This window comes from Balaenoptera ricei, chromosome 8 (genome assembly GCF_028023285.1).
Source record: "Balaenoptera ricei isolate mBalRic1 chromosome 8, mBalRic1.hap2, whole genome shotgun sequence".
Taxonomy (NCBI): Eukaryota; Metazoa; Chordata; class Mammalia; order Artiodactyla; family Balaenopteridae; genus Balaenoptera; species Balaenoptera ricei.
In genome coordinates, this window is record NC_082646.1 from 3,046,498 (window position 1) to 3,074,418 (window position 27,921).

The 27,921-nt window shown below is 43.3% G+C and overlaps 1 long non-coding RNA gene across 5 annotated transcripts in view; it reads right to left on the bottom strand.

Moving 5' to 3' along the window:
• The window catches only part of LOC132369541 (uncharacterized), a 358,827-nt gene that overhangs the window by 86,644 nt on the left and 244,262 nt on the right, over positions 1–27,921 (bottom strand). For 4 of the 5 annotated variants that reach the window (XR_009504437.1, XR_009504440.1, XR_009504438.1 and 1 more), the window contains exon 5: positions 19,958–20,112. This is a non-coding gene — a long non-coding RNA (uncharacterized LOC132369541). Of the gene's footprint in view, positions 1–18,163; positions 18,193–19,957; positions 20,113–27,921 lie in introns of all 5 variants that reach the window. The other variant, XR_009504439.1, reaches the window with a different exon arrangement.

Here is a 27,921-nt window from a genome sequence, read left to right on the forward strand (position 1 = left end):
CAAGGCCATATCGGTACTGAAGGGCAGATATTCCATAGGATTGGTTCCAAACAATGTGAGTCAAAAAGAATTTATTACTGGTTAATCTGTCCCAATAGAAGATTGGTTTTTTGGATTGTTTTGTTGTTGTTTTTTAATTCAGTAAACTTGTCTAAGTAAGAGAGACATGTTGACCCAATGAGAGTTAGACTCTAGTTTCCCCCAGCCCCTTTCCTGGATCTTGGGAGTGTGGTACATCCTGACAGACAAGTCCCCTGTTTCTGAGATAACTCAGGATGGAGATACAGTGAAAAAGTAGATTTGTTCAAAAGGCAGAAATAGGAGAGGAATTATGAAAGTTTTGTCTGCAGACGAGGGCTACTGCGGTTTGTATAGTATCCGAATTCATTAAGATAATACCCTAACATCCACATCTACTCCCCTGGCTCTCTCCAGGATGATAAACAAGCTCCACCAGCACCACAGGTCACGTCCCCGGTGAGGGAGAGTCTGGCATACTGGTAGTGGAGGAGCAGGTAATTTGTGCCATTTTTTTCTCTTTTCTTCCCTGTGCACTTGCCTAATAAATGGACTTCTATTCCCTAAGTGTTACAAAAGAGTATTTAATTTGTCTGGAGCATGCAGGAGGATGAGAGAATGGCCAAGACCATCTGTAAAGTATTAGAATCTTAGCTCAGTTTCACCCTTCGGCAACACCTTTCTGCATACATTACTACCTCTTTCCAGCCCATTTTCCTCTGAAAAGGCAAATCATGTTTTGCCTTAAATCACGATCATGTTTTAAAAGGATTCAATGATTTCCCAGTGATCTTAGAATGAAGTTCCAAGTCCTTAGAATGGTCTCCATGGTCCAGCATGATTGAGCCCCAAATCAGCACCTCATTGCCATACAACCACCCTCTCCCTCACTCTGGTCCCTGGACACTGGCTTTTTCTCTTTCCTCAAATGTAATCAAGCTCCTCCCCACTTCTGGACCTCCACATGCACTCCCACCCTGGCCCTTTTTCCTCTTAACTTCTCATCTTTCATTTCTCAGCCTTCAACTCCCAGAATAAATTAAACACCCCCAAAACATTAGTTCTGAGCACTTTAGGCTCCCCCCAACCCAGAAACTACTCAGATAATTATGTGTATGACTCCTCTTTACTACCTTTCTCTATCACTGCATTGGAGCTCCATGAAGGCAGGGACCATGTACACCTTGACCATCTCTGAGTCTTCATCACCAGCAGTAGCAGTGGTCATTCAATGCATTTCCAGGATGAATGCAAAGCCATTTCAGTGCCACTTCTACTCCCAGGTGTGAAAGCCCACAGCCTACACACTGTCACATTCTGCATTCTAATGACAGAGGAAAAGTAGCACAAAATTATTTTTCCCTAGAATTTGAATTCAGATGAACTCAAACAGGAGTACATATTTTTTCCAGGACAAGAAAAAAATTATAAAAAAAAACAAGGTTTCTTGGAAAGCATGGCTAGATAAAGGCATGCTTTAACGTTGAACAGATGAACTTGAACTCTATAGGTTCTTGATAGACTCCTATATGTTAGGAGCAGTAATGACAATTCATTATGGTAGGTTTTCCCCAATTCCGGAATCAGGGTGGTCTCCCTGTGGCTGTGGCTAAACTAATTAAGATGACTTTTGGAAAACCAGTGCAGGGCACAGGAGAAAGGTGGTTCGCGCTGTTTGGACTTCACTGGACTCAAGCCTCAACTGTGACTTTGGCTACTCCTGCTCCCACCAGCTCTCCTTCAGCAACTCCCAGTTCAGGAGAAAGATGGCGTATGTTATCGTGCTCAGTTGTTGAGAGAGAAAGAAAGCAAAAATAATGGTAGACTGATGCTGCAGCTGTGTGGCTGACAGGGTCTTGGTGCCCTGGCCGGGAGTCAGGCCTGAGCCTCTGAGATGGGAGAGCCGAGTTCAGGACATTGGACCACCAGAGTCCTCCCAGCCCCACATAATATCAATCGGCGAGAGCTCTCCCAGAGATCTCTGTCTCAAGGCTAAGACCGAGATCCACTCAATGATCAGCAAGCTCCAGTGCTGGACACCCCATTCCAAACAACAAGCAAGACAGGAACACAGCCCCACCCATTAGCAGAGAGGCAGCCTAAAATCATAAAACGTTCACAGATACCCCAAAACACACCACCAGACACAGTCCTCCCACCAGAAAGACAAGATCCAGCCTCATCCACCAGAACACAGGCACCAGTCCCCTCCACCAGGAAGCCTACACAACCCACTGAACCAACCATACCAACTGCGGAAAGACACCAAAAACAACAGCAACTACGAACCTGCAGCTTGTGAAAAGGAGACCCCAAACAAAGTAGGTTAAGCAAAATGAGAAGCCAGAGAAATACACAGCAGATGAAGGAGCAAAGTAAAAACCCACCAGACCAAACAAATGAAGAGGAAATAGGCAGTCTATCTGAAAAAGAATTCAGAGTAATGATAGTAAAGAAGGTCCAAAATCTTGGAAACACAATGGAGAAAATACAAGAAACGTTTAACCAGGACCTAGAAGAAATAAAGAGCAAACAAACAATGATGAACAACCCAGTAAATGAAATTAAAAATTCTCTAGAATGAATCAATAGCAGAATAACTGAGGCAGAAGAACAGATAAGTGACCTGGAAGATAAAATAGTGAAAATAACTACTGCAGAGCAGATAAAAGAAAAAAGAATGAAAAGAATTGAGGACAATCTCAGAGATCTCTGGGACAACATTAAACACACCAACATTCGAATTATAGTGGTCCCACAAGAAGAAGAGAAAAAGAAAGGGACTGAGAAAATATTTGAAGAGATTAGATTTGAAAACGTTCTTAATATGGAAGAGGAAATAGTCAATCAAGTCCAGAAAGCGCAGAGAGTCCCATAGAGGATAAACCCAAGGAGAAACACGGCAAGGTACATATTAATCAAACTATCAAAAATTAAATACAAAGAAAAAATATTTAAAGCAGCAAGGGAAAAGCAACAAATAACAAACAAAGGAATCCCCATAAGGTTAACAGTTGATCTTTCAGCAAAACTCTGCAAGCCAGAAGGGAGTGGCAGGACATATTTAAAGTGATGAAAAGAAAAAACCTACAACCAAGATTACTCTACCCAGCAAGGATCTCATTCAGATTCGACAGAGAAATTAAAACCTTTACAGACAAGCAAAAGCTAAGAGAATTCAGCACCACCATACCAGCTTTACAACAAATACTAAAGAAACTTCTCTAGGCAGGAAACACAAGAGAAGGAAAAGACCTACAATAACAAACCCAAAACAGTTAAGAAAATGGTAATAGGAACATACATATCAATAACTACCTTAAATGTAAATGGATTAAATGTTCCAACCAAAAAACATAGACTGGCTGAATGGATACAAAAACAAGACCCATATATATGTTGTCTACAAGAGGCCCACTTCAGACCTAGGGACACATACAGACTGAAAGTGAGGGGATGGAAAAAGATATTCCATGCAAATGGAAATCAAAAGAGAGCTGGACTGGCAATTCTCATATCAAACAAAATAGACTTTACAATAAAGACTATTACAAGAGACAGAGAAGGACACTACATAATGATCAAGGGATCAATCCAAGAGGAAGGTATAATAATTGTAAATATTTATGCACCCAATGTAGGATCACCTCAATACATAAGGCAAATGCTAACAGACATAAGAGGGGAAATCGACAGTAACACAATGATAGTAGGGGACATTAACACCCCACTTTCACCAATGGACAGGTCAACCAAAATGAAAATAAATAAGGAAACACAAGCTTTAAATGACACATTAAACAAGATGGGCTCAATTGACATTTATAGGACATTCCACCCAAAAACAACAGAATACACTTTCTTCTCAAGTGCTCATGGAACATTCTCCAGGATAGATCATATCTTGGGTCACAAATCAAGCCTTAGTAAATTTAAGAAAATTGAAATCATATCAAATATCTTTTCCGACCACAATGCTATGAGACTAGATATCAATTACAGGGAAAAAACTGTAAAAATTACAAACACATGGAGGGTAAACAATACATGACTAAATGACCAAGAGATCACTGAAGAAATCAAAGAGGAAGTCAAAGAATACCTAGAAATAAATGACAATGAAAACACGACAGCCCAAAACCTATGGGATGCAGCAAAAGCAGTTCTAAGAGGGAAGTTTATAGCAATAGAATCCTACCTCAAGAAACAAGAAACATCTCAAAAAAACAACCTAACCTTACACCTAAAGCAATTAGAGAAAGAAGAACAAAAAACTCCAGAGTTAGCAGAAGGAAAGAAATCATAAAGATCAGATCAGAAATAAATGAAACGAAATTGAAGGAAAAAATAGCAAAGATCAATAAAACTAAAAGCTGGTTCTTTGAGATGATAAACAAAATTGATAAGCCATTAACCAGACTCATCAAGAAAAAAAGGGAGAAGACTCAACGCAACAGAATTAGAAATGAAAAAGGAGAAGTAACAACTGACACTGCAGAAATACAAAGGATCATGAGAGATTACTACAAGTAACTATATAAATAAAATGGACAACCTGAAAAAAATGGACAAATTCCTAGAAAAGCACAACCTTCCGAGACTGAACCAGGAAGAGGTAGAAAATATGAACAGACCAATCACAAGCACTGAAATGGAAACTGTGATTTAAAATCTTCCAACAAACAAAAGCTCAGGACCAGATGGATTAACAGGCGAATTCTATCAAACATTTAGAGAAGAGCTAACACCTATCCTTCTCAAACTCTTCCAAAATATAGCAGAGGGAGGAACACTCCCAAACATATTCTACGAGGCCACCATCACCCTGATACCAAAACCAGAGAAAGATGTCACAAAAAAAGAAAACTACAGGCCAATATCACTGATGAACATAGATGCAAAACTCCTCAACAAAATACTAGCAAAAAGAATCCAGCAGCACATTAAAAAGGTTATACACCATGATCCAGTGGGGTTTATCCCAGGAATGCAAGAATTCTTCAATATATACAAATCAATCAATGTGATACACCATATTAACAAACTGAAGGATAAAAACCATATGATCTTCTCAATAGATGCAGAAAAAGCTTTTGACAAAATTCAACACCAATTTATGATAAAAACTCTCCAGAAAGTAGGCATAGAGGGAACATACCTCAACATAATAAAGGCCATATATGACAAACCCACAGCCAACATTGTTCTCAATGGTGAAAAACTGAAACCATTTCCACTAAGATCAGGAACAAAACAAGATTGTCCACTATTAGTCAATACAGTTTTGGAAGTTTTAGCCACAGCAATCAGAGAAGAAAAAGAAATAAAAGGAATCCAACTTGGAAAAGAATAAAACTTTCACTGTTTGCAGATGACATGATATTATACATAGGGAATCCTAAAGATGCTACCAGAAAACTACTAGAGCTAATCAATGAATTTGGTAAAGTAGCAGGGTACAAAATTAATGCACAGACCATACACTGGGGGATCAGAGAAGATGGCGGAAGAGTAAGATGCGGAGATCACCTTCCTTCCCACAGATACATTAGAAATACATCTACACGTGGAACTGCTCCCACAGAACACCCACTGAACGCTGGCAGAAAACGTCAGACCTCCCAAAAGGCAAGAAACTCCCCACGTACTCGGGTAGGGCAAAAGAAAAAAGAAATAACAGAGACAAAAGAATAGGGACGGGACTTGCACCAGTGGGAGGGAGCCGTGAAGGAGGAAAGGTTTCCACACACTAGGAAGCCCCTTCGCGGGTGGAGACTGCGGGTAGCAGAGGGGGGAAGCTTCGGAGCCACGGAGGAGAACGCAGCCACAGGGGTGCGGAGGGTAAAGCGGAGAGACTCCTGCACAGAGGATCGGCGCCGAGCAGCACTCACCAGCCCGAGAGGCTTGTCTGCTCCCCCGCCGGGGCGGGCGGGGCTGGGAGCTGAGGCTCGGGCTTCGGGCGGATCGCAGGGAGAGGACGGGGGTTGGCGGCGTGAACACAGCCTGAAGGGGTTAGTGCGCCACGGCGAGCTGGGAGGGAGTCCAGGAAAAGGTCTGCAGCTGCCGAAGAGGCAAGAGGCTTTTTCTTACCTCTTTGTTTCCTGGTGCGCGAGGAGAGGGGAGTCAGAGGGCCGCCTAAACGAGCTCCAGAGAAGGGCGCGAGCCGCGGCCATCAGCGCAGACCCCAGAGACGGGCGTGAGACGCTAAGACTGCTGCTGCCGCCACCAAGAAGCCTGTGTGCGAGCCCAGGTCACTCTCCACACCGCCCCTCCGGGTAGCCGGTGCAGCCCGCCACCGCCAGGCTCCCGTGATCCGGGGACAACTTCCCGGGGAGAACGCACGGCGCGCCTCAGGCTGGTGCAACGTCACGACGCCTCTGACGCCGCAGGCTCGCCCCGCCTCCTCCGTACCGCTCCCTCCCCCCGGCCTGAGTGAGCCAGAGCCCCCGAAGCAGCTGCTCCTTTAACCCCGTCCTGTCTGGGCGGGGAAAAGACGCCCGCAGGCGACCTACACGCAGAGGCGGGTCCAAATCCAAAGCTGAACCCCGGGAGCTGTGCGAACAAAGAAGAGAAAGGGAAATCTCTCCCAGCAGCCTCAAAAGCAGCGGATTAAAACTCCACAAACAACTTGATGTGCCTGCATCTGTTGAATACCTGAATAGACAACGAATCATCCCAAATTCAAGAGGTGGACTTTGGGAGCAGGATATATTAATTTTTCCACTTTTCCTTTTTTTGTGAGTGTATATGTGTATGCTTCTGGGTGAGATTTTGTCTGTATAGCTTTGCTTTATAATAGCTTTACTTTACTTCACTATATTATATCCTCTTTCTTTCTTTCTTTCTATATTTTCTCCCTTTTACTCTGAGCTGTGTGGATGAAAGGCTCTTGGTGCTCCAGCCAGGCATCAGGGCTCTGCCTCTGAGGTGGGAGAGCCAACTTCAGGACACTGGTCCACAAGAGACCTCCTATTTCCACGTAATACCAAACAGCGAAAATCTCTCAGAGATCTCCATCTCAACATCAAGACCCAGCTTCACTCAACGACCAGCAAGCTACAGTGCTGGACACCCTATGCCAAACAACTAGCAAGACAGGAGCACAGCCCCATCCATTAGCAGAGAGGCTGCCTAAAATCATAATAAGGCCACAGACACCCCAAAACACACCACCAGACGTGGACGTGCCCACCAGAAAGACAAGATCCAGCCTCATCCACCAGAACACAGGCACTAGTTCCCTCCACCAGGAAGCCTACACAACCCACTGAACCAACCTTAGCCACTGGGGACAGATACCAAAAACAACGGGAACTACGAACCTGCAGCCTGTGAAAAGGAGACCCCAAACACAGTAAGATAAGCAAAATGAGACGACAGAAAAACACACAGCAGATGAAGGAGCAGGGTCAAAACACACCAGACCTAACAAATGAAGAGGAAATAGGTAGTCTACCTGAAAAAGAATTCAGAATAATGATAGTAAGGATGATCCAAAATCTTGGAAATAGAATAGACAAAATGCAAGAAACATTTAACAAGGACGTAGAAGAACTAAAGAGGAACCAAGCAACGATGAAAAACACAATTATTGAAATTAAAAATACTCTAGATGGGATCAATAGCAGAATAACTGAGGCAGAAGAAAGGATAAGTGACCTGGAAGATAAAATGGTGGAAATAACTACTGCAGAGCAGGATAAAGAAAAAAGAATGAAAAGAACTGAGGACAGTCTCAGAGACCTCTGGGACAACATTAAACGCACCAACATTCGAATTATAGGGGTCCCAGAAGAAGAAGAGAAAAAGAAAGGGACTGAGAAAATATTTGAAGAGATTATAGTTGAAAACTTCCCTAATATGGGAAAGGAAATAGTCAATCAAGTCCTGGAAGCACACAGAGTCCCATACAGGATAAATTCAAGGAGAAACACGCCAAGACACATATTAATCAAACTGTCAAAAGTTAAATACAAAGAAAAAATATTAAAAGCAGCAAGGGAAAAACAACAAATAACACATAAGGGAATCCCCATAAGGTTAACATCTGATCTTTCAGCAGAAACTCTGCAAGCCAGAAGGGAGTGGCAGGATATACTTAAATTGATGAAGGAGAAAAACCTACAACCTCTACCCAGCAAGGATCTCATTCAGATTTGATGGAGAAATTAAAACCTTTACAGACAAGCAAAAGCTGAGAGAGTTCAGCACCACCATACCAGCTTTACAACAAATGCTAAAGGAACTTCTCTAGGCAAGAAACACAAGAGAAGGAAAACACCTACAATAACAAACCCAAAACATTTAAGAAAATGGGAATAGGAACATACATATTGATAATTACCTTGAATGTAAATGGATTAAATGCTCCCACCAAAAGACACAGACTGGCTGAATGGATACAAAAACAAGACCCATATATATGCTGTCTACAAGACACCCACTTCAGACCTAGAGACACATACAGACTGAAAGTGAGGGGATGGAAAAAGATATTCCATGCAAATGGAAATCAAAAGAAAGCTGGAGTAGCAAGTCTCATATCAGACAAAATAGACTTTAAAATAAAGACTATTACAAGAGACAAAGAAGGACACTATATAATGATCAAGGGATCGATCCAAGAGGAAGGTATAACAATTGTAAATATTTATGCACCCAACATAGGAGCACCTCAATACATAAGGCAAATACTAACAGCCATAAAAGGGGAAATTGACAGCAACACAATCATAGTAGGGGACTTTAACACCCCACTTTCACCAATGGACAGATCATCCAAAATGAAAATAAATAAGGAAACACAAGCTTTAAATGATACATTAAACAAGATGGACTTAATTGATACTTATAGGACATTCCACCCAAACACAACAGAATACACATTTTTCTCAAGTGCTCATGGAACATTCTCCAGGATAGATCATATCTTGGGTCACAAATCAAGCCTTGGTAAATTTAAGAAAATTGAAATCGTATCAAGTATCTTTTCCGACCACAACGCTATGAGACTAGATATCAATTACAGGAAAAGATCTGTAAAAAATACAAACACATGGAGGCTACACAATACACTACTTAATAACGAAGTGATCACTGAAGAAATCAAAGGGGAAATCAAAAAATACCTAGAAACAAATGACAATGGAGACACGACGACCCAAAACCTATGGGATGCAGCAAAAGCAGTTCTAAGAGGGAAGTTTATAGCAATACAAGCCTACATCAAGAAACAGGAAACATCTCGAATAAACAACCTAACCTTGCACCTAAAGCAATTAGAGAAAGAAGAACAAAAAAACCCCAAAGCTAGCAGAAGGAAAGAAATCATAAAGATCAGGTCAGAAATAAATGAAAAAGAAATGAAGGAAACAATAGCAAAAATCAATGAAACTAAAAGCTGGTTCTTTGAGAAGATAAACAAAATTGATAAACCATTAGCCAGACTCATCAAGAGAAAAAGGGAGAAGACTCAAATCAATAGAATTAGAAATGAAAAAGAAGAAGTAACCACTGACACTGCAGAAATACAAAAGATCATGAGAGATTACTACAAGCAACTCTATGCCAATAAAGTGGACAACCTGGAAGAAATGGACAGATTCTTAGAAATGCACAAACTGCTGAGACTGAACCAGGAAGAAATAGAAAATATGAACAGACCAATCACAAGCACTGAAATGGAAACTGTGATTAAAAACCTTCCAACAAACAAAAGCCCAGGACCAGATGGCTTCACAGGTGAATTCTATCAAACATTTAGAGAAGAGCTAACACCTATCCTTCTCAAACTCTTCCAAAATATTGCAGAGGGAGGAACACTCCCAAACTCATTCTACGAGGCCACCATCACCCTGATACCAAAACCAGACAAAGATGTCACAAAGAAAGAAAACTACAGGCCAATATCACTGATGAACATAGATGCAAAAATCCTCAACAAAATACTAGCAAACAGAATCCAACAGCACATTAAAAGGATCATACACCATGATCAAGTGGGGTTTATCCCAGGAATGCAAAGATTCTTCAATATACGCAAATCAATCAATGTGATACACCATATTAACAAATTGAAGGAGAAAGACCATATGATCTTCTCAATAGATGCAGAGAAAGCTTTCGACAAATTTCAACACCCATTTATGATAAAAGCCCTGCAGAAAGTAGGCATAGAGGGAACTTTCCTCAACATAATAAAGGCCATATATGACAAACCCACAGCCAACATTGTCCTCAATGGTGAAAAACTGAAACCATTTCCACTAAGATCAGGAACAAGACAAGGTTGCCCACTCTCACCACTATTATTCAACATAGTTTTGGAAGTGTTAGCCACAGCAATCAGAGAAGACAAAGAAATAAAAGGAATCCAAATCAGAAAAGAAGAAGTAAAGCTGTCACTGTTTGCAGATGACATGATACTATACATAGAGAATCCTAAAGATGCTACCAGAAAACTCCTAGAGCTAATCAATGAATTTGGTAAAGTAGCAGGATACAAAATTAATGCACAGAAATCTCTTGCATTTCTATACACTAATGACGAAAAATCTGAAAATGAAATTAAGAAAACACTCCCGTTTACCATTGCAACAAAAAGAATAAAATATCTAGGAATAAACCTACCTAAGGAGACAAAAGATCTGTATGCAGAAAATTATAAGACACTGGTGAAAGAAATTAAAGATGATACAAATAGATGGAGAGATATACCATGTTCTTGGATTGGAAGAATCAACATTGTGAAAATGACTCTACTACCCAAAGCAATCTACAGATTCAATGCAATCCCTATCAAACTACCACTGGCATTTTTCACAGAACTAGAACAAAAAATTTCACAATTTGTATGGAAACACAAAAGACCCCAAATAGCCAAAGCAATCTTGAGAACGAAAAATGGAGCTGGAGGAATCAGGCTCCCTGACTTCAGACTATATTACAAAGCTACAGTAATCAAGACAGTTTGGTACTGGCACAAACACAGAAATATAGATCAATGGAACAGGATAGAAAGCCCAGAGATAAACCCACGCACATATGGTCACCTTATCTTTGATAAAGGAGGCAAGCATATACAGTGGAGAAAAGACAGCCTCTTCAATAAGTGGTGCTGGGAAAATTGGACAGATACATGTAAAAGTATGAAATTAGAACACTCCCTGACACCATGCACAAAAATAAACTCAAAATGGATTAAAGACCTCAGTGTAAGGCCAGACACTATCAAACTCTTAGAGGAAAACATAGGCAGAACACTCTATGACATACATCACAGCAAGATTCTTTTTGACCCAGCTCCTAGAGAAATGGAAATAAGAACACAAATAAACAAATGGGACCTAATGAAACTTAAAAACTTTTGCACAGCAAAGGAAAACATATACAAGACAAAAAGACACCCCTCAGAATGGGAGAAAATATTTGCAAATGAAGCAACTGACAAAGGATTAATCTCCAAAATATACAAGAAGCTCATGCAGCTCAATATCAAAAAAGCAAACAACCCAATCCAAAAATGGTCAGAAGACCTAAATAGACATTTCTCCAAAAAGAATATGCAGATTGCCAACAAACACATGAAAGGATGCTCAACATCACTAATCATTAGAGAAATGTAAATCAAAACTACAATGAGGTATCATCTCATACTGGTCAGAATGGCCATCATCAAAAAATCTACAAACGATAAATGCTGGAGAGGGTGTGGTAAAAGGGAACCCTCTTGCACTGTTGGTGGGAATTTAAATTGATACAGCCACTATGGAGAACAGTATGGAGTTTCCTTAAAAAACTAAAAAATAGAACTACCATATGACCCAGCAATCCCACTACTGGGCATATACCCTGAGAAAACCATAATTCAAAAAGAGTCGTGGACCACAATATTCACTGCAGCACTATTTACAATAGCCAGGACATGGATACAACCTAAGTGTCCATCGACAGATGAATGGATAAAGAAGATGTGGCACATATATACAATGGAATATTACTCAGCCATAAAAAGAAATGAAATTGAGTTATTTGTAGTGAGGTGGATGGACCTAGAGTCTGTCATACAGAGTGAAGTAAGTCAGAAAAAGAAAAACAAATACCATATGCTAACACATATATAAGGAGTCTTAAAAAAATGATTCTGAAGAACCTAGGGGCAGGAAAGGAATAAAGACGCAGATGTAGAGAATGGACTTGAGGACATGGGGAGGGGGAAGGGTAAGCTGAGACGAAGTGAGAGAGTGGCATTGCATTAACATATATACACTACCAAATGTAAAATAGGTAGCTAGTGGGAAGCAGCCGCATAGCACAGGGAGATCAGCTCAGTGCTTTGTGACCACCTAGAGGGGTGGGATAGGGAGGGTGGGAGGGAGACGCAAGAGGGAGGGGATGTGGGGATCTATGTATCCGTATGGCTGATTCACTTTGTTATACAGCAGCAACTAACACAACAGTGTAAAGCAATTATACTCCAATAAAGATGTTAAAAAAAAAAAAAAGATGACTTTCTTCTGGCCTCAGCTAATGGTTCACAATGCGATTGCCAATAGCAGCATCTTTCGAGGAAAAGAGAGCCTCCTACTCTGGTTGAGTGGGAAGGCATAGGAGTATGTATGTGCCAGGCCATATATACTTTTAGGATTACGTTCAGATAAAGTCGTATTCAACTCCCAAATACTCTGTCTTCAATACCAAGGGTTACCCAATTTATAGGTAGTCCAAGATATCCCCAAAAAGCATGATAATAATCTTTTTTATCTGATCTGTGTAAGATTAGCTACCAATTACATAGGTCCCTCAATAACCCCCAAGAATAACTTGGAAACCATCTCGCCCAGCTGTGCAACTTGCTGTCATTTTGGCTTCTCTGCTTGACAACCCCGGCCTTGACTTTTTAATAAAACTCTTGACAAACTATTTGTCAATAGTGCGCCCATCTGGATAACGTCTGAAATATGCCTTATAGGGAAGCTCTAAAATGACTGTTTTTTAGATTCCGTATATGCACGTTAGCATACGGTATTTTTCTCTTTCTGACGTACTTCACTCTGTATGACAGACTCTAGGTCCATCCACCTCATTACAAATAACTCAATTTCATTCCTTTTTATGGCCGAATAATAGTCCATTGTATACATGTGCCACGTTTTCTTTATCCATTCATCTATCGATGGATATTTAGGTTGCTTCCATGTCCTGGCTATTGTAAATAGTGCTGCAATGAACATTGTGGTACATGTATCTTTCAAAAAAATGGTGCTGATGAACCTAGTGGCAGGGCAGGAATAAAGACACAGATGTAGAGAACGGACTTGAGGACGCAGGGGGGAACGGGAAGCTGGGATGAAGTGAGAGAGTAGCATTGACATACATACACTACCAAATGTCAAATAGGTAGCTAATGGGAAGCTGCTGCATAGCACAGGGAGATCAGCTTGATGCTTTGTGACAACCTAGAGGGGTGGGATAGGGAGGGTGGGAGGGAGGCTCAAGAGGTAGGGGATGGGGGATATATTTATACATATAGCTGATTTGCTTTGTTGTACAGCAGAAACTAACACAACATTGTAAAGCAATTATACTCCAATAAAGATATTAAAAAATAAATAAATAAAATAAAATGACTGTTTATCCAGTGTGTGGCTCCTTTTAGAGACAGCCCAACAAAGTACCCTGATTGGTTGTCCAGAAAGGTACTTTCTAAAATGCCTCTGATGTTTTGTCCATTCCTTCACTATTAAGTCCCTGAGTATTCATTTCACACCCTGATAATTTTCAGTCCTACCTGCTTTACAGTGTTGCGGAACTAAAGACAAAGTGGAACAGAGATATTTATTCTTTCATCTACAACTTGAGTGGCTGCTCAATGTCTCTGTCAGTAGAGGAATCCCTAGAGTCATGCTTCAAGCTTCAATTACTGGGCTTCAATTAGAACTCCTGCACACACACACACCACACCCTCACCCAGGAATATCCCTCCTCTGTTCCTCACAGCTGCAAGCCCTCCAGGACATACACCGTCAATGTTTGTAAACCACTGTTTAAAAACAAACAAAAAAAAACCCAAAAAACTAAAACAAAAAAAAAAAACACTGTTAATGTAGAGAAAAATGAGTATATGTTGAATTCATACTTACTATAATCATTTTAAGTTTTTATTAAAAATTATTTTGTTAAATGCTGGAGAGGGTATGGAGAAAAGGGAACCCTCTTACACTGTTGGTGGGAATGTAAACTGATACAGCCACTATGGAGAACAGTACGGAGGTCCCTTAAAAAACTAAAAATAGAATTACCATTTGACCCAGCAATCCCACTACTGGGCATATACCCTGAGAAAACCATAATTCAAAAAGACACATGCACCCCAATGTTCACTGCAGTATTATTTACAATAGCCAGGACATGGAAGCAACCTAAATGTCCATCAACAGAAGAATGGATAAAGAAGATGTGGTACATATATACAATGGAATATTACTCAGCCATAAAAAGGAATTAAATTGGGTCATTTGTAGAGACGTGGATGGACCTAGAGACTGTCATACAGAGTGAAATACATCAGAAAGAGAAAAACAAATATCGTATATTAACGCATATATGTGGAATCTACAAAAATGGTACAGAAGAAACTGTTTGCAAAGCAGAAATAGAGACACAGATGTAGAGAACAAACATATGGACACCAAGCGGGGAAGGGGGTGGGTCGGATGAATTGGGAGATTGGGATTGACATATATACACTAATATGTATAAAACAGATAACTGATGAGAACCTGCTGTATAGCACAGGGACCTTTACTCAGTGCTCTTTGGTGACCTAAATGAGAAGGAAATTTAAAAAAGAGTGGATATATGTAAACATACAGCTGATTCACTTCACTGTACAGCAGAAACTAACACAACATTGTAAAGCAACTATATACCAATTTAAAAAAATCTATACCCCAATTTAAAAAAATTATTTTGTTCAACAAAATAATTACATTCCCGCCATGTAATAAAACTGGCCAGTAGTGTACAGACAAACATTTTGGTCAACTCATTTTAGTGAATATTATCAATTCCTCATTAAAAAGACCCTCATATTATAACTACTATTTCTGTACAATCTCATCATATTCAGTGAAAATAGCCTTTAAAACTCTAGACAAAATACAACCTATTTCAGGCAAACAAAAGCTGAAAGAATTTACTACCAGTATATCAGTCCTACAAGGAATATTGAAAGAAGTTATTTGGGCAGAAGAAAAATTGTAACAGATGGAACTATAGATCTACAGAAAGAAATAAAAAGTATTTTAAAATATTAATATTTCCTTTTTTCCTCATCTTTTAATTTCTCAAAAGATAAATGAATGTTCAAAGCAAAAAAAATAGTAACATATTATGGGATTTTATAATATATGTATATGTAAAATGTACAATCCAAATAGCACAAAGGATGAACAGGAAAATGTAAGTGTTTGTTGTAAGGATCTTACATTATATAAGAAATGATGTAATATTGTTTCAAAACAGTCTATGATAAGTTAAGGGCATATTATAAACCCTAGAACAACCACTAAAAACTAAAAATTAAATTAAATTAAATTAATTAAAAGATGTAACTAATTAGCCAGTAGTGGACATAAAACGGAATCATAGAAAATCCTTAATTAATCCAAAAAAGCCACAGAAAATGATGACATAAGATCAAAGAGCACATGAAACAAAAGGAAAACCAGTAGCAACATGGTAGACTTAAATCCAACCATATCAGTAATCACATTAAATATAAATGGTCTAAATGTGTCAAATAAAAGGCAGAAATTGTCAGACTGAATACATGCGCAAGACTCAACTATGTCTTGTCTACAAGAAACCTCTTTAAATATGAAGACACAGGTATGTATAAAAAAACACGTTAAGCAAACATTAACAATAAGAAAGCTGGAGAGACTGTTAATTTCAGATAATGTAGACTCCAGAACATGTGATATCACCGGGAATAAAGAGGGACATTTCAAAATAAAGAGCTAAAGAATTACAAATTTTCAAATCCAGCCCAATTAAAGAGAACTGCCTTATGGGCCTACCACTATCAAGCAACACAACTGAATAGAGTTGAGCCCCATTTACGCTGGTTTGGACCAAATTTAAAGGACTTGAAAGTGGACTACATACTCCTTTCCTCTTCTATTTGCAACATACATATCTATGTTTGATCCTCTTTATCTAAGTCTGGGAGGACTGCCATTTACCCAACTCAAGTTCCTTTTTCTCCTCTTTTTTATTTCAATTGCAACCTCAGTCCAAGTAGTAGTTTAATATCTTGAGTTCCATGTTGTCCTGCATTCCTTCTATGTCTGCACCTGTGGAAGAACCTGCAAACTGTCCACCAATATCATTTGACCCTTCTTCCTTCAATAACAGAATTCCTGGTTCTTACCTGGGAACATTGGTACCCAGCTGAAGGCTGGTTTCCCAGCCTTGCCTGGCTGTGTGGCCATGTGACTGAGGGCTGCCACTTCCTAGTTGTGCCTTAAAAGGAAAGGGGTGTGTGTGTGTGTCCTAAGTTTCTGTCCACCTGTCTGCTGGCTGAGAAGCACTTTTAATAAAAAGTCTGAGATTTTTAATTCTCATTTAAGCATTGCACTGAGTGGGTCTCTGTAATAGCAGCTTAGAATAAATCTCAACTAATATAGTACCTCTTTAATTTTCTTTGCCCAAGAAAATTTGGTAACTTTGCATGGTATCTCAAATTTCTTATGCAAGCCCTGTGTTATCCCGATTTAAAGCAAACAATTAGAAAGTGCTATCACTTTTTAACTGGGGACAGGGACTTTGAAAAGAGTATCCAATCCCTACTTTAATGCTTGCTAAATTTGTCTATGATAGAATCAACGTATTTCTTATAAAACAGGGCAGTTGATTGATAGTCTTTAAGAAAGTAGAGAAGTTCTATGGATAAATAGTAAATGCAGTTTTTCAGCAAGGGAAAACAATACACATATACAGATTCAAGTGTCAACCTGTGTGGCATGGGATATGCCCTCACCCTTCCAAACGTCTGCTGGTGTCTAATCAATGGACAGAAGAATAAGCTTGCCTGCTCACTGTACTGCATAGGATTTCCTAATCACCTAATCATTTGCCTGATCCTAAACCAGCTTTTTCTGGGCTGCAGGCTTCCTGGGCTCTCAGTTTCAGCTGCTCCTATTTCCAGCACTTTCCATTTGTTCTCAGGATTTACCTTTCAGTGGTCCTCATGGGGACACGGCTCCCCTCCAGTCTCTGGATGTTAGGATTAGAATGATTAACGTGAAGAATTGGGTTTCAGAATATTCCACAAAGCTGGTTCGAGTTCCTGCTGTAGCGTTATTTGAATCCTTCCAAATAGCCAGTGGTGTGTCCTATCCAGCCTCTCAGCCCCTATGTAGGCCTGGCCCTATCTAACCTCTGAAAAATCTCTTCTCAAGATAAACACTGTCTCAGAATTAAAACCAAGATTCTCAGGAGGGACTGCTTAGCTCCAACATGTTGCCTTACTTAACTTAAGCCATCCCTGGATGGAGAATAATAACCAGGGTTGTGTGGAGACCCATCACTTTGCCTTCTATAAAGCTGCTTTATCAGGAACAAGCCCCAGGGTGGCGTTACTTAATAGCAGAGATGCAGAGAGAGAAAGTGAGTTCATGATAAACTGACGCTGCACCTGGCTTCCTACAAGCAGTTGCAAGACAAGTAAAAGTCCTCTAATCTCACCAAGCAGCCAGATTGATTCTGGTCATTAATAGTTTCTGGTCATTAATGGAGGAGTGAGAAAGAAAGTGGGAAAATGAGTGCATCATTGGTATCTACACCCTTAATAGAGATCAAGGAGCTCTTTCAAAGCTGCTCACAGCTCTGTAAGCACACTGAGCCAGAGCGCCTGGTCCCTGGCCTGGAGCCAGGATCAACATCCAAGACCACAAGGAAGATGAAGGTCCTCAGATAGGAAACCACGTGTCTTAGATTTGTCTACAAAGCACTCAAAACTCCAGATAAAGAAGAAAATCTGAGTTATCTACCCAGATATTTTGTTCACATTTATCACATAGCCTTCCATCCAAATATTTGGCACCATATAAACACATAGAGGTGACTCAAAGTTACCTACCAGCCAAAGAAGAAAAACTGGAAATGTGCCTGCAAAGGACATGAAATAACATTAAGTCAATTTGATTTGAGGTGTAGGTGCTTCTAACTCAGCTCGGAATTGGTAGAGGTCAAGCACATCTATCTAGCCTAGACGGTCCCCTGAATCTCTCTTTATTCCTGTACCTGTTATTGAATATGCTAATGGTCTGAAAAAGTGAAGGACTCACCAAAAAGTGCATATCTTTGGTGCAGATATCTTGTTGTTTTATAGAACATGTTATTGAAGGTTGTATACGAATTGATTCGATAGTAAAATACATGGAAATGGGCAGGTTTGCTTAGAGGAATAATAATCTTATAAAAAAATAACCAACTCTCAATATATTGAGTTTTAATATTAATTTTTATAGCGTATCGTGCTTTCTTTAAACCTTCACAGCTATTTTCTGTTAGCGTGTGGTTCAGCCGAAGGCAAGCAAGGTGCTTTTCAGAGAGGCTTAGTTACAATTTCACAGCAACATTCTACCAGGCAACACTTTCCCTGAGCTCCATTTCCTTCTCCGTGGCCCAAGGTAACTTATGAGATTCCTTCATCAACTGCACAAATAGGTATTGACTATCTATTATAGACTAGACATTGAACTATTATTAGTGATATAATACATGCTCATATAAGCATGGTCCTTCATCTCAAATGACCCAAGACATGTCATGGGGGTTGGGATGTGTGCTCTGGGGGGACCCAGGAAGTGGCAATCACCCAGACTTAAAAGGGGGGGCTAATAGAATGTAGATGAGTTGGGCTTACCCTGGGAAAGAGAAGGATATTATTCCATCAGGACCAACAGCTGAGGTGACCCTGAGGGGATAGAGCGTGGTAGGTTTGAAGAACTCAAAGAAGTACAGCAGGAATTTAGTGAGGAAGTCAGGGAGTAGCAGGACATGAGGCCAGGTGTGCACAGAGGGGAACGATGCTGCAAAACCCATAAGGAATGTACGGGTGGATTCCTTATGTGGATTTAGATCATCCTAGAGACTTCTTCATAGAGAATTGACAGATTTGGGTTTAGGAAAGATCATTTTGACTGATTGCGGCATCCATAGTGGGTGGGATAAGAACGAGAAGGTGAGGAGGGCTGTTAGGGAGATATTGTAGTAATCATGAAAATAAGCAGTGTATGGGGCTAGGTGCACACAGCCTGCATCTTTTGCTGCCCATCCCCCAACCCCAGTATTCCTACAGCTTAGGGCCCAGCCCAGTGAATGAACCCTGGCATCAGACCCTTCCATGCTCCCACTCTCTAGACTTTGTTCACGAAACAGCAATTTTGCTCAGTCATAAAAAGGTAAAGACAGTAATAACAACTGTGAAACTAAACCAGGTACATTCTAAATCTCATGTGAAGTAGACACAATTTTTTCCTTGTAGAGAGGAAAGTTTGAGATAAATAGCAGAGAACTGGTAAATAATTCAGCCTATGACCTTGATGCTTATTGATTCCTGCAGCTGTTTATCTTTCTCTAGGCTACCCAGGGGAAAAAAAAAACCCTCCAAAAAACAATTATCACTTAATTATAAAATTGCTTGGTTTGGGAAAGCCTTCTGGTTGGTTGCTGAGCACTCCAAGGGGGTAAGTTGATCTCTATAAACCACCCAGCCTGACTGAAGCTGCTGCTTAAAATTCCCAACCACCGCTTCATTACTTTCTGGTGTGGATGAAAAACAAAAAAAGCAGACGCACATTGTCTTCTCAGTTTCAGATGCTTAGGATGTTTAGCCAATCAGATGACTTAATGGCTGGCGATTTCTCACCTCGGGATTTGAACACCGATGGATTCCAGCCATGGGGGCACCAGATGTGGTCCACGGTGAGCTCGTGATACATGCTGGTAGCAGTGGTGGTGGTCGGGATGGTGCTGGTTATGGTTGCTGTGGTTGCTGGGGATACAGTAATACTTCAGATTGGGCTGGAAAAGGGAAAAGGGAAAGGACAAAAATTTTTGTTTACACAGAAATAATTTCTTCTTCAACCTCAGTTTGGATGAAAGGTAGGGCCCTAAAGCCAGCCCTGGTTCTCCCCAGTCCTTTCTTGGGGGGCAGAATTTCTCACCACTAGTGTCAACAGCCACCCTGAATAGGAGGCTTGGCCATGTCCGTGGGGAGGTTGAGAGGTTCAGCCAGCTGGGATATTGGAGTCAGAGCTGATAAACCCTTAGCCCAGCTTGCCCTATTCCTTTATATTTATTATCTTATCCCAGTGATCATTAAAATTTCTTGACTAGCAAACAAACAACCCTCTTAAAAATGGCCAAAGGACATGAATAGAAGATACACAGATGGCCAAAAATCACATGAAAAGGTAATCAACATCACTAATCATTAAAAACATGCAAATCAAAACCACGAGACATACCTCACACCCAATGGGATGACTACTATAAAAGAAAGTCAAACCAAACAAACAAAGAAACAAAAACATAAAATAGAAGTGTTGGCAAAGGTGTGGAGGAATTGGAACTCTTGTGCCTTATATGTGGGAATGTAAAGTGGTGTAGTTACTATGAAAAATAGTATGAAGGTTTCTCAAGAAATTGAAAATATAATCACCATATTTTCCATTCAGCAATTCTACTTCTGGACAAGAATTGAAGATGGGGTCTCAAACAGATATTCGTACACCTGTGTTCAAAGCAGCGTTATTCACAATAGCCAAAAGAAGGAAGCAACCCAGGTGTCCACTGATGGATGCATGGATAAATATATATAATGGAATATTATCCAGTGTTACAGAAGAAAGAAATTCTGGCACATATAACATGGACAAACCTTGGGGACATTATGCTAAGTGAAGAAAACCTGTCACAAAAAGATAAATACTGTATGATTCCATTTATCAGAGATGTCCAGGGTCATCAAATTCATAGAGACAGAAAGTAGAATGGTGGTTGCCAGGGGCTGGGGGGAGGGGGAATGGGGGAATTCTTGTTTAATGGGCAGGGTTTCCATTTTGTAAGATGAACAGACGTCTGGAGATGGGTTACACAACAATGTGAATGCATTAACACTCAACTGTACACTTAAAAATGGTTAAGATGTTATTCTATGTTATGTGTATTTTACCACAATTACAACTTTTTACAGAACGCGTGGCTAGCTTCTGGAAATGCGTCATGGTCAGCAGGACAGACAGAACTGTGGAGCCCTATCTTGGCTCCTCTTCCAAGTGTTGACTTCCAGGAAGAACTCAAACAAAACTCCTAACTGCTCTCATGGTCCCCCTGTTTCTAAAACGTGATGGGCAATAGTACCTATTTCTTACCTCATTGAGGGGTGGCGATTGGGAGAGGGCATTTAGAGCAAGAAAGCTGTCCAATGCGTCCTAGAGACCAGCCTCCTGCCTCTGCCTGAACCGTGATGGGATAGAGCGGTTCACACATCCCTGCTGGCAAAGGTGCCCGAGTACCTGTTTCTGTGGAAACCATCCCATCGCTTTCTGTGGCACTTGGCACACACATAACCACACAGCATCATGTATAGCCACCCAGCGTCCTGGGGAGGGCTGCCGCTCTCCTGCCTGGTAACTGTGGGACGGAGATCTGGGGGGGGACTTGAGTCCACATCCTGTGACCTCGAGCCCAGAGCATGTGCTGTGCTCTCCACCTCCCACCTTCCCTTGTGATCGTTCCCCACGTGTGGAACGCCATGAGGTCTTTCTGCTATCCTTCCTTCACTCCTGCCCTCCCCCAGGCCTCCCCTTCTCTGAGCCTCTCATGGAATCATTCCAGCACCCCCTCTGACACCTCCTCCCTCCTGTCCCTTAAACCCCACCCCCGCCCCTCACGAACTCACTGGCTTCCTTGCAGCTCTTCAGACCCAGATGGCACATCCCACATCTGGGGCCAGGCCCTGATGCTTCCTCTCCTGGGATGATGTCTGGGTGACTTATCTACCCCCCACATACACACACCTGAAATTCTAGTCCATCCCTCCCACCTTCTCTGCAGATAGGGGCCCTTGTTTACCCTACTTGTCACCATCTGGTGTGCTTTTCATCTGTCTCTGCCCAGGAGAAGGTAAGCTCCATGAGGTGGAGGATTTGTCTTTCTCATCATTGGGCCTAAGAGTCTGGTGCACAGTAGGGGATCAAAAATATTTTTGAAGGAGTGAATGAACTCCTACCATGTACACAGAGTCCAATATGAAGCTGTGTATAACTTTGTGTGGTTGATGACATACTCTGAGAAACAATAGCTCTGCGGAGTGTTCATAGTCGTTATGCAGAAAAAAAGTGTTGCTCTACCCATCTAATCCGGCAAAAACTCAGCTACATCAGATCAAACACATTTTTTTCCCTTTAGGACTTCTGAGGTTACATCGATGTGCCCCGCAGAGCTCCAGTGGGTGGCGTCACACGCGTTGTTCTCCGAGCAGTTTGCCCACCGAGTCAGCTCTGCAGGGGCAGGTGCACACACTCTTGGAAATGCTGTGCCGTGTTACTGAGTTCTGCCTCTTCTCCCTGTTCCTTCTTCCTTCCTGGGCTCAAGTTCTCGACTTCTTTACGGTTCAGAACGGGGGTCTGGCTCTAAAGCTTGTTCTCATGGTAGGATTTTATCCTCACAGAGCCACTCTTGGTATATTTTATTCCCGTTCACTTGAAGGTCTCTGTGCCATAGGAGCACTGGTTATGTCCCCATCAACACACTCATTCTACCTGATGATCTGGAAAATTGCTAAAAAGTGGAGGGAGGGTGGGCCTGAGCTTCACAAAAATGAAAACCTGCGAACTCAACGTAGCCCCCTGCCCTGTGTGCCACCTACAGCGTGAAGCAGGAGTTGGTAGGAAAAGTGACCCAGAGCCACGTGGGGGTCAGATTAGGATTTCTGCTCCACCCTCTGATGAGCAGGGAGACCACTGGAGATGCTGGCAGACCCACGCCTGGGGACTGGGCTATGGACCCACAGAAGCACGACGGCCGCACGCTCACACCTCAGAGCCAGAGCAGACATCCATGCTCCCTGCCCCAGGAGGACGTGGGGCCTGACTTGGCCCCCATCCCCACCAGCCCCTCACAGTGGTCAGCTGCAAGCCTACTAGATGGCAGCCTCATGTCAGCCGTGACCAAAGAGGCAGCAGCTGAGACAGACTGTGCTCCATCACCAGAAGCTGAGCGCTCGCTATGCATCTAGCACCATCAGAAGCGTTTTCATGCCTTATTCATTTGGTCTGTGTGATAACTGTGAAGTACAACCTGCATCTCTACCTTACAACCTGAGTACTGAGACTCAGAGAGCTCAAGGTCACATGGCCAGCTCTCCTGGCTGGAGGGCAGTGCCCACGACAGCACAGCAGTGTCCGAGGGAGAGTGTGAAGTGGGAGAGCAAAGCCCCAGGAGGCACTCGGTTGGCAAGCAGTGGGGGAGGGGTGAAGAAAAGAAAGCAGGGGTTGACCAGTTAGATGAGAGCACGGAACCCATCTCCAGAGGACAAGAGGCCACTAGGAACAATCTGAGGGATCACACTGATCCCTGGTGAGGAAATACCCTCCTTTTGAGGAAGGAGACAGGAAGAGAGAAGGGGGGGACAGAGTGTGTGAAGACTCTTCACGTTTCTAACTCCTTCAGTGACCCACTGACTTGTCCTTAATGTCACACACAACCCACAGTCTCAGCATCCATCTGCAGGGCCTGCGGAGGCAGAGGCAAGCTCTCTGGAATAAGGCTGATATGTAGGAAGAGTGGCATCTAAACAATCAATCATGATTTATCGGGTTCTCACAGTTGGGGCTACGGGGAACATGCAAGATGGTCTCTACCCTCAAGTGACCTACAACGGGCTTGGAGGAATGGAGGGAGAGGTCTTGCGTGGATAGCTAACAATGTAGGACAATGTATAGGAAAGGTCAGAAGTGGTCAATATTCTAGGGCTTCAGAAAGGCACAGCCAGGTATTGAAGGAAGTGGTCAGGTTGGAGGTGACACCGCTATATTTTGGGAGGGGGGTGCTCACACACAGAAAGCATGGGAGGGGGATTCGGGAGTGAGCAGACCCACCAGGCCAGGCTGAGAGCTTTCAAGGAGACAAGATGGGAAAGATGAGGTGAGGCCGATCTGTGGTGGCTTTTAATGCTGGTCTAAGATGCTTGGACTTTAACCTCTAGGCACCAAAGACTTACTAACAGGAAAGTAACAGATCATACAGTATATTTTGTGAGTTCAAAACGACTGCAGGATGCAGACAGGATGGGCCCGGGGGGAAGAGCTGGGAAGCAAACGGGGAAGTGGTTGGGGGGAACCCAGTGAATGTGGAGTCTTCTCAACTGCCCTGGGTCCATTTCCCCTTCTCCTGGGAGCTGTGCCCGAATCTCCCTTTGGGAACCATTGCGCATCAGTTTCAAGCTCGGTGCTTTGGGCAGGGCTTATCCCACCCCCACTCCATTTCCAGGGACAGATATGCGACCTGGGCCTTGCCAAGCAGAAGGGCCCCCTCCCCTGGCCACACAGGGTGGTTCGAAAATAAGCCAAGTCTCAAGTTGGTCCAGGGAGAACCAGCCCTTGTCCTCCTTCAGGAACCATTGGAAATGGAGCCTGCTGTTTGTACTGGCTTTGCAAACTGAAGGCTAAAGCCCAGAGAGGCTGGAGGCTATTTTGCCAACACTGTGGAGAAGGGAGTGAAGCTGAACCAGAGGAAAGAAGAGCCATGAGACGGGAGAGATTCCAGAGGTGGCTGAGCCCTGGATTCAGCCGTGTCTGGCACATGCTCTGGAGAAAAACAGAACCAGAGTGAAGAGGCTAGAGCCTGCCAGAAGGGAAGGGAAGGAGGGGGAGGAGGGGAATTTGGATGTCTTTCTCATCTTATCCTTTTGCAAGCTCTCTTTCTAGCCTGGCTGGTCTACACTGAAGGCAGCAGAGAAGTGAGCGACGTGGCCGTCCAGGGGAAGAGCCCCCCAGGGACGGGAGAAGCGGGCAGCCCTTGTCCAGGGTGAGCGGGCACATGAGAGGAGCGGCCGGGGGGCCAGTGTGGCTGGAGCCAAGTGAGTGAGAGGGGGAGCGATGGGCCGGGGTCAGGTCGTGTAAAGCTTTGTTGTTCCTTGATGAAGGGAACCTGGCCTCCGCTCTCAGGATGAATGGCAGCCATTAGAGCCCCGAGTCAAGGAATGGCAAGAGGCAACTGATGCTTAAAAGGGTCGCTCTGGTCACCTGTGTCTGAGGGGAGGGCAGGGGCGGGAGGCAAACGGCAGAGCTGGCCAGCTGCACCCCGTCTGCTCAGCCAGGGGGATCTGAGATTCCGTCTCCAGACTCGGCAGCAGGCAGGCAGGAAGAAGCACCTGGAGCAGGACAGGGGCTACAGAAGCGATGGAGGGTAGGCTGAGCAGGGCGGCCACAGAGGAGCAGGCAGGCAGGAGAAAGCGCTGGGGGCTCAGGTCTGGCCCCGGGGGGAGGGGGGCGCTAGGAGCAGCCCTCACGCTTCCAGGGCAGGAAGGGCACGAAGCTGCAGCAGCAGGTGGAGCCGAGGCCTGGCCCGGGGGGCGGCCGCACCAGCCACGCACTCAGCTAAGCACAGCGGCTGCCGTGTCCTCCAGAGCTGCGGCGGGGAGGCTCCCGGGGGCGGGCGGAAGTCTGCACGGGGACTGTACCAGACTTCTAGAAAACTGCCCTGCTCCCCACCTGCCTTGGCCTTGTGGTCCAGCGGGGGCCGTGCCCGTCCACTCAATAGTCACCACCCAGTGACCTGAAGGCAGACACTTCCTCCCTCCACCATCATCCTCCCAACTCTTTTCTTTTCTTTCTTCTCCCCAGGAAGTACTGAAAATCAGACCAAGCTCAAATGTCCATTTGAAGGGACCTTGGCCGTCCTAGGGGGTTGGGAGGGCAGAGCTGTAAATTCCAGCTGTAAATATGAAGTCACAGCTGGTTCTGTAGCTACAGGCACATCCACCAGGGTCAGAAGGCTTCTCCTACACAGAGAAAAAGTCAGAAATTGATCTTGCTTTGAGCATTTGCCAGGCATTCTCCAAGGAGGCCACTTGATCCTCCACAAGTTTTGTCTCTGCAAAAGGCAGCATCTGGGCCGGTCTCCTCCCTCCCACCCCGCACTGCTTGGCTGCTGCTGGCAGGTCGTCCTCTGTCTCTGGCTCCAGCGTTGAATTTGCACATCGCCTTCCCAGCTTCCTTGCTCACATCTGGACCCAGTCTTGTATCAGGGTTTGGCATGCAGTGGGTGCCCAATAAATGTCCAACGCTGGTGAATGAATGAGTCATTGCTCCCGACGGCCAGCGCCATGTTCTTCATCACCACCTCACGTCTGCTCCGTCCTTCTCAGAAGAAGGCAAACCATAGCCCAGGAAGGAGTGTGAAAGACATTCTAGTCTCACAAACCCCTCACAGCTCCCGGCGCGGAGGAAGCTAGACTGTGGTCTCTCCTCTCCACATCCCTCGGCAAGCAGAGATCTGGCTTTGCCAAAGGCTTTATGCTGACTGCTGTGGTGCTGCCGAAGTAGGCGACAGCCCCTGCATCCCAGAAAACAGGGCGGAACAAAGGCTACCGGTCTGGCCGGGAGGGGCTGGGCGTCCAGCCTCTGTTCTGCCGATGACTTCACCTCTGGGACCGCGGACACTTACTCACATTTTGAAATCTCAGTGTTCTCATCTGTAAACGATGGATTACGTGCAACCCCTGCTGATGGCGGATTTTAGGATGGGGAGTGAAGGAGCAGCTATCACAGAGCAGATGACCGGCGGCATGCTTAGCATCTGAGAACAGTGTCCTGGCGTGGGGGACGCCTGGCTCCAGTCCTGGCCCCGCCGCCGCTAACTGTGCGACATTGGATGTATCACTTAACCTTTCTGACCTTCAGATTTTCCTGTGTAAAATGGGAATAGTGATAGCACCACACTCATAGGGCTGTGAATGGGATTAAGTTAGTTAACGTACATTAATTTGACAAGGCATCAAACTACGGTAGAACCTCAATACATTAACATGCTTAGTGGGAAGTGGGAATTCCCTGGCGGTCCAGTGGTTAGGACTCCAGGCTTTCACTGCTGAGGGACCGGGTTCAATCCCTGGTTTGGGAACTAAGATCCCCCAAGCCGCGTGGTGCAGGCAAAAAAGTAAAAAAAAATAACATGCCTAGTGACCAAGATCAATAGTCTAGAGCAGGGCTATGTATGCAGTAGAACCTTCTGAATGATCAGAGCTGCCCCGTATCTGGGCTAAAACAGTAGCCGCCAGCCACACACGGCTACCAATCAGTCTCAGTGTAGCTAATGTGACTGAGAAACTGAATTTTTTATTTTACTTAATGTTAATTATTTTAAATCTAAACAGCCATTTTATTTAAATGTCATGTAGCTAGCAGCCCATGCATCAGACAGAGCAGGTCTGGACATTAAGAACTACCAGAATTTCTGAAGGAGCGGCAAGGCATGGCACATCCAGACAAAGGAATATTATTAACACTAAAAAGAAATGACCTATCAAGCGATGAGGAGACATGGGGGAACCTTAAATGCATATTGTTACTGAGGGAAAGAAGCCTGCATACTGCATGATTCCAACTGCATGACTTTCTGAAAAAGGCAAAACTATGGGGACAATAAAAAATCAGTGGTTGTCAGGGTTTGGGGGGGAAGGATGAACAGGCAGAGTCCAGTGGGTTTTCAGGGCAGTGGAACTACTTTGCACGATGCTATGATGAGGATACCTGTCATTATACGTTTGTCAAAACCCACAGAATGAGGGACACCAGAGTGAACCCTCGTGTGCAAACTGTGAAT